The following is a 5,814-nucleotide window of genomic DNA, read 5'->3' as shown; positions in this document are numbered from 1 at the left end:
TTGGAACGGGGGTCCCCAGACTTGCCTGCCTGCGGCCTGCGGCGTGGCTCAAAGGGGGCCCAGCACGGCCCATCTTCACCAACACAAGCTCAAGACCCTCGTGAGGGGCCAAGCCTCGCGGGGCGGACGACCAGGAGCTTCCTCAGGCACGGCCTCATCAGGCTGGTTCATGAGGAGGCGGAGAGATCAAGGCGGGGTACCTCACGAGGTGCCCATGACGCAAGCCATGACGACTAAGGGCGCCAGTCGAGCGCTAGCCCGCGCACTGTCCTCCTTTCCTCTTTGGTGCAAAGGGAGAAAGTGCAGGCGAGAGCATCAAGCAAAGGCATCCATTTCGGTGCAACAAGACCAAGACCAGCCCAATGGCAGGGAGGAAGTCATTGTGGAGCCCAAGAAGGCGTCACCGCCAGAGCCTTTGACAGGCGAGGACCAACTTTAGTCAGGATAAGTGTACCCGATGATCCCCTTCAAAATGGCCAATTGTTGGCGCCCTTCCCGCTCAATATTTGGGAAGAGGCCCAGGGCCTTTGCCTATAAATAGGACCAGCCACCCCTAGGGTAGAGGCACCTGAATCGAGAATCAACACAGAAAACCAGTAGAGAGAGCGACTGAACTCCTCCTAGCAGTTCATCGCACCAGCAAAGAACAGACCCTCGCGAGGCTGTTCTTCCTTGTATTGTTCATCATTAGCCCAAGAGGCAATCCACCACACCACATACTGGAGTAGGGTATTACACCTCAATGGTGGCCTGAACTAGTATAAACTCTGTGTCTCTTGTGTTGTTCCTTTCGTAGTTTAGATCCTAGTGAGTCGGTGAGGAGCAGGTAGGTAGAGGGCGAAATCTCTGTGCGCACCCCAGTGTTCGAACCTCAAGGGTCTGCCGGAACCCGAAATCCGACATTTGGCGCACCAGGTAGGGGTGCGCCGGAATTCGTCTTCCGTCGCCCTGTTCTTCTCCGACAATCGCATCCATGTCTGACGCTCGTCGGGCCCGCGCCGAGCGCCGAGCCGCCATCGCTTCCCGTGTCGCCCAGACGGCTCCCGTCGGTGGGCGCCCTCGTCGTTCCCCGTCACCTACCGTCAACGCCACCACCGGCCCGGCGGGGAACGAGTAGCAAGCCTCGTCCCAGCATCCCTCCGTGAGGCAAGACGGCCGCACTGCTACACCCTCGCTCACCCCAGCTGGTTCTTCGTCTCGCGCGTTCCGCACACCGATGGAGGCTCGGGCTGCGCTCATCGCGGCAAACGAGCTCCTGCGCTACCGTCCCGTTGACGACGTCTACAAAGAATGGCTCGACCATGTCACCGAACTTGTGCGTGCCGCAAGGGGCTCTCCTGCGCCGTCCGTCCCGCTGCACCGCACCCCGCCCTGCATGGGCGACGAAGCTCCGGGGGCGCCTCAGCCGCCTCCCCCTAAAGAAGGCGCCCTGGCCCCAAGGCGCGTGGCCCCTGGGCGGAACCCGCTCCGTCAGGCGCCAGCGCGGCAAGAGGAGAGCTGCCAAGAACTCCCTCGCCCACGAGAAGCTGCCCGAGCGCTCCCTGCTCCGGCTCGTCGCGACCACGCTCCTGCTCCAGCACGTCAAGACCTCGTCCTGCTCCCAGCTGCAGCGCATGGGGACCCGCAGGACCAAGTTCTTCGTCACCCAAGGCCTCCCGTGGCCAAAGCGGGCTGCCGCGCCTTCACTGCCGAGCTGTGCAGCGTCGCGTGGCCCGGCAAGTTCAAGCCAGACATGCCTCCTCGCTAGGACGGTACGGCTGACCCCGCAGAGTTCCTCCAGCTCTACGAGCTGGGCATCGAGGCTGCCAATAGAGACGAGAAGGTCATGGCGAACTGGTTTCCCATGGCGCTGAAGGACGGGGCCTGCACCTGGCTCCTGAACCTGGCTCCAGGCACGATCTCCTCCTGGGATGAGATGCGCACCTGCTTCATCGCCAACTTCCAGGGTACTCGCGACCGGCCACCCGCCGTGAGCGACATGCGCCATATCAAGCAGCAACCAGGGGAAACCCTGCAGAAGTACATCCAACGCTTCAACAACGCACGCCTCAAGATTCCTAAGGTGACCGAGGAGGCCATCATCTCAGCCTTCTCCGACGGCGTGCACGACGTCAAGATGAAGGAGGAGCTGGCGATGCATGAAGACCTGTGCACTTCCTTGTAGCTATTCAACTTGGCGACCAAGTGCGCCAGGGCTGAGGAAGGGCGTCTCTCCATCCTCGAACTGCCTGCCGCAGACCCAGAAGAGAAGAAACCCAAGGCCAAGGATGTGAAGCGCAAGGGGGCTCCCGTGCTTGCGGCAGAACCAGACACCAAGCGGGGCAGAGATCAGCTCGAATCTTCCAAGGGCAGTCGGTACTGCTTGTACCACGACCTCCACACCCACAACACCAATGAATGCCAAGAACTCCGAGCCGTGCGTGAAGGAAGGATCGGCCAACATCTCGACCGCAGCAACTGGGGCTACGGTCGAGGAGGAGGAAGGAACGCAGGACGCTAGGAAGACCGCGGCCCTCGCCAAGGGTGGCGTGACTAACCTCGCGAGGATCGCGGGCAGGACCCGCCTCGCGAGGGAGACTGGAGGGATCAGCCTCGCGAGGATCGCCCGCAAGGTAACGTAGGCCTCCCACCGCTGCCGCCGCAGCCAAGGAGAAATGAGGACCGTCATCAGGACGAGGGGGCTGGGGCTTCCAGGAGCCACGTGCGATCGCCTGCATCCTGGGCGGATCTCAAGCCCTAGCCTCTCAACGCATCTTCAAGCAGTTCGCTCGCGAAGTAAATGCAGTCCTCCCCAAGCTCGAGGCCACACGCCCTCTCAGGTGGTCGGCGTGCACCATCACATTCAGCTCAGCGGATCAGCTCAAGTGCGCGTCCACAGCCGGAGTCCTCCCAATGCTTTGTTCCCCAATCATCAGCAACGTACTAGTCACCAGGACCCTCATCGATGGCGGGGCAGGGCTCAACGTCCTGTCCGTGGAAACATTGAACAATCTCCAAGTGCCCTACAATCAGCTTCAGCCAACCAAGCCTTTCTCCGGAGTCACCGACGGTTCCACGGTCCCGATTGGGCAGGTCCGCCTCCCTGTCACCTTCGGGGCGCGCGACAACTACCGCACCGAGCTCATCGACTTCGACGTCGCCCACATTCGCCTGCCATACAATGCCAACCTCGGGTACCCAGCGCTGGCCAAGTTCATGGCCGTAACCCACCACGGCTACAACGTCCTCAAGATGCCAGGAAGTGGCGGAGTCATCACGGTGCCCTGCGAAGAGAAAGATGCGGTGTGCTCCCTGGAACGAGCCTTTCAGGCCCCATCACTAGAAGACCCGGATCGCGGAAGCAGGAGGCTTCCCGAGACCGCCCCCAAGAAGAAGAAGACATCGTCCGGCCCGGCCCCTCAGGAGGCAGGCCCCTCAAGGCCCGCGCCTGCTCAGGGGGAACCTCCTTCCATCACATAGGGAAGCGCGCCCGGCGCCCTCCTCAGGCAGGGCTCGGGGGCTCTCCCCTGGAGGGCCGCCTACCTCGCCAGGGTCACGAGGGAGGCGCTTGGGCACCACTTGGAGGCGTGTTTAGAAGCACGTTTCCCTCAAGAAGGAGCAAGGCAAGGAGGGACAAACCCTCAGGAGTTCGTCAGCAAGGCCATTTAGGAGCTACCGGAGTCAAGAGTCATGAGAGGCAGCCACCGCTTGCCCGCTGTGGCCCCCCATCCAGGCGAGGATGGTGGGCTGCGCGTCTGCATCAACATACCAGGGCGCTACCGAGCCGCCTCTCAGGAGCGTCTCTGGCCCTCGCAAGTGGTGCGCTGCGAAGGTCCACCCCACAGCTATGTTCGCATGCCTTATGGCTTGCCGAACACGGCTGCCACGTACCAGCGCCTCATGAGGGGCATCCTGGAGGCTCAAGAGGCCAGGCGTTCCGCAGCCCTGGCAGAGATGGAGATGGTCCGCGAGGAGCCAGCAGCACCTCTGGAGCCTCCCGAGGCCCCAGGGCTTGGGGGCTCATGAGGATCGGCTACCACAGCCCACCGAGTCTGCTACACCAACACCCCTCCGTCGTCAACACTATCAGGTGACATCTTTCAAGTTTCATTTCCAGCTGGGAGCGCCCTCAGGGCTGCATCATTCCCAGGCCGCGTGGGTCCGTCCCTGCGGTGTGTATCCCTTTTGCTCATGTTTTTAGCTTACTTTGTTGGGGGCGCCCCTCGGGCTGCATCATCCCCAAGTCGCTCGGGTCAGACCCAGCGGCGTGTACCTCTTTTGCATTTATCTTCGGGCCATGCATTCGACCCATCATGCTTGTTATTTGGTGCTTGTCCGTGGCACCTTTTCTTCCTTGATGTCGGCAACTTGCACGTTAAAGGGGGGTACCTGAGCATTGCGACTCAGGGCTCCTACCGGCTCTCCAGCCCTCACCCTCTAGCCTTGTCCACGACATCACGACCTGGCATACCAGCGACGGCTGGGACCAGCTCGAGGGCCAGGACCCGAGGACGTAGAGTTTTGACATCTAACCAAGCTTGCGCGTTAAAGGGGGGGCTACCTGAGCATCGTGACTCAGGGCTCCTACCGGCTCTCCAGCCCTCACCCTCTGGCCATGTCCACAGCATCGCGACCTGGCATACCAGCGATGGCTGAGACCAGCTCGAGGCCGGGACCCGAGGACGTAGAGTTTCGACATCTAACCAAATTTGCAGGAACACACCCCAAGATAAGACCCAGTGCCAGGCGCAACCCGCCTTGAGGTAGGGCCCCGTGAGTCCCGCGCTGGCTCACGGGTGCCCAGATACACCTCGTCAGGCCCTACCGTGCCAGCCACGTGTCAGGGTGGGGCTGTACATGCCTCGGGGGCTCCTCCCGGAGTGTAGCACCCTCCCACGCGTCAGTGGAAGCACCATGCTCCGCGCTGGCTGACGACACTGCCGAGGAGCGGCTATGCTCGTACACATACGGAAGCGCTATGCTCCACGCTGGTGATAAACAACTGAGGGTGGCCCCAGGGCCGCATCAACCTCAGGGAGCCCAGAGCTCAGTGTCTAGCCTCATCGCAACACCTCCCCTCGGGAGTGTTGCGTGAGGGGGCTGGGCACGGGGGCTGCGCCTGGGTCACGCCTAGATGCACGCCACCCAGCCAGGCCCCCCGGTCCTGGTACATCGCACGTCCCTCCCTAAGTGGAGCCAAGGTACGAAGGCCGTTTGAGCGTCAAGGGGGACTCCTGAGCATCGCGACTCAGGAGCCTAACTGGTCACGTAGCCCCTCACTCCTTAGTTCCGAAAGGCTAACAGCGGTTGAGGTATGCGTGGGGCCGGGCTCTGCAGACGTAGAATGGTAGATCCACCCGCATCTCACCTCCCTAAGGAGTCACCCCCACATCTCACCTCCCTACTTGATGTTCGAGCGCCAAGGGGAACTCCTGAGCATCGCAACTCAGGAGCCTAACTTGTCACGTTGCCCCTCACTCCTTGGTCCCGTCCTAGTTTCCGGTCGGGGCTAACGGCGGCTGAGGTATGCGCGGGGCCGGGCTCTGCCGGCATAGAACATAAGCGAGTAGGAAGGAAATAGCGCAAATTTCAAGGAATTCAAAAGCAAATATTACAGTCCATACTGTTATCACAACACCAAATGCAAGTTTTAACGCCTCCCCGAGGCATGGTACATGTTCAGGAACTAAAAGCAGGACGGGATCCACGAAGGAGTCACTTGCTGGCGGTGGAGCTGCGCGGAGCGGGTTCGCCTTGTGGAGCTGCACGGCTGGCAGCGCCCCGCTTCGGCTTGGTGCTGAAGGCCCGGAACTTCCCCAGCAGAGCCTCCGCGCG

Source organism: Triticum aestivum, chromosome 3B, assembly GCF_018294505.1.
Source record: "Triticum aestivum cultivar Chinese Spring chromosome 3B, IWGSC CS RefSeq v2.1, whole genome shotgun sequence".
NCBI classification, from domain to species: domain Eukaryota; kingdom Viridiplantae; phylum Streptophyta; class Magnoliopsida; order Poales; family Poaceae; genus Triticum; species Triticum aestivum.
The sequence above is the reverse complement of the archived record's forward strand: the minus strand, read 5'-3'. Positions refer to the sequence as shown.